Source organism: Otolemur garnettii, unplaced genomic scaffold (genome assembly GCF_000181295.1).
Source record: "Otolemur garnettii isolate 467f Iridium unplaced genomic scaffold, OtoGar3 scaffold00033, whole genome shotgun sequence".
Classification (NCBI taxonomy): domain Eukaryota; kingdom Metazoa; phylum Chordata; class Mammalia; order Primates; family Galagidae; genus Otolemur; species Otolemur garnettii.
The window spans coordinates 10,854,693-10,856,143 of NW_003852428.1; positions in this window are offsets into that span (position 1 = coordinate 10,854,693).

Consider the following 1,451-nt stretch of genomic DNA (forward strand, 5'->3'; position numbering starts at 1 on the left):
TTTCAATTCCATCCAGGTTAATACAAAAGAGGTAAAGTCACCATCCTTTTATGGAAACATGGTATACATGTACCATAGTTTGTTAAACCACTCCTAGTTAGTGAGCATTTATGTTCTTTCCACATTTTGGCAATGGTAAATTGAGCTGTGATAAACAATCTAGTGCAAATATCTTCATGATAAAATGATTTTTTTTTCTTTCTGGGTAGATGTCTCGTCATAGAATTGAGAGATCAAATTTGAGGTCTAATTTGAGTTCTTTGAGGATTCTTGAGGATACTTTTTACTTGAGTTCTTGAGGATACTTTTTCCAAAGAGGTGGAATGATTTTGCAGTCCCACCAACAATGTAAAAGTGTTCCCTTTTCTCCACATCCAGGCCAGCATCTGCAACTTTGGGACTTTGTGATGTGAGGTGATATCTCAGGGTGGGTTTAGGTGATATCTTAGGGTGGTTTTGATTTGCACTTCTCTGATGATTAGGGACAGTGAGCATTTTTTCATATGATTCTTAGTCATCCATTTGTCTTCCACAGAGAATGTTCTATTCATGTCTCTTGCCCAGTGGTGGATGAGATTGTTTGCCCTTTTTTCATTGATTAATATGAGTTCTCTATAGATCTTCATCATCATGTTTTAATGGAGAAAGAAGGCTGGAAAAATTATATGTCCTTCCTTTTGTAAAATTAAGAGAGATAAGGTGAAAATTTAACCTTCTGATGTAGAAAACCAATTTCTATTCCTCCCCCCATGTGATCTCACCATCAAAACATGCAGTATGACAATATCTCCCCAGGCAGATATCAGAAACGTCACAATGCTAGCATTCCCTAAAATACTACTGAATTTCAGAGCTGTGCTGTCCAAGTAAAGGATCAAGCTGCTTTACAGGCTGTGGCACATCCTTGGCAACAAGAATGAAAGTGATCAAGAAAAGGAGGAATACAAGGATAAATCCTCACTCTAGTTTGAATGAGCCTTGCCTCAGTTTTTTCCTCTAGTTCCTATACTAGCCATTCTGCCTCTTCTTTGCCAACACCACAGTTCTCCTAAGAACAACAGGGTGGTACATAAATATCTTAGGTGCTAAGCAAAAGTAAAGAGAATTATTCCCCAAGTCTTTATCCTTAGCTTTCCCTTTCCATTAAATTCCTTAAATGCAAAATAAGATTTAAATAATGAAAAACTAAATGGCCTCATAACATTTTCTTCTATTATATTTATAAAAATTAGACAGTGGTGATTAAGACCATTGATACTACCTTTTAAAAATACATGCAAAGTTGGTATGTGTTTACTATTTTTATGAGATAGTGAACCAAATTTTCAAACCTAATGAAGTATTTCTTGATTGAACTTATATTGTAACTTGAGAAGACCTATGTTGCTCATAAAATTCATACCAGCATTTTTTAAAAAGCTGTATAAAATTTCTCAAAGCAATTTCCAATT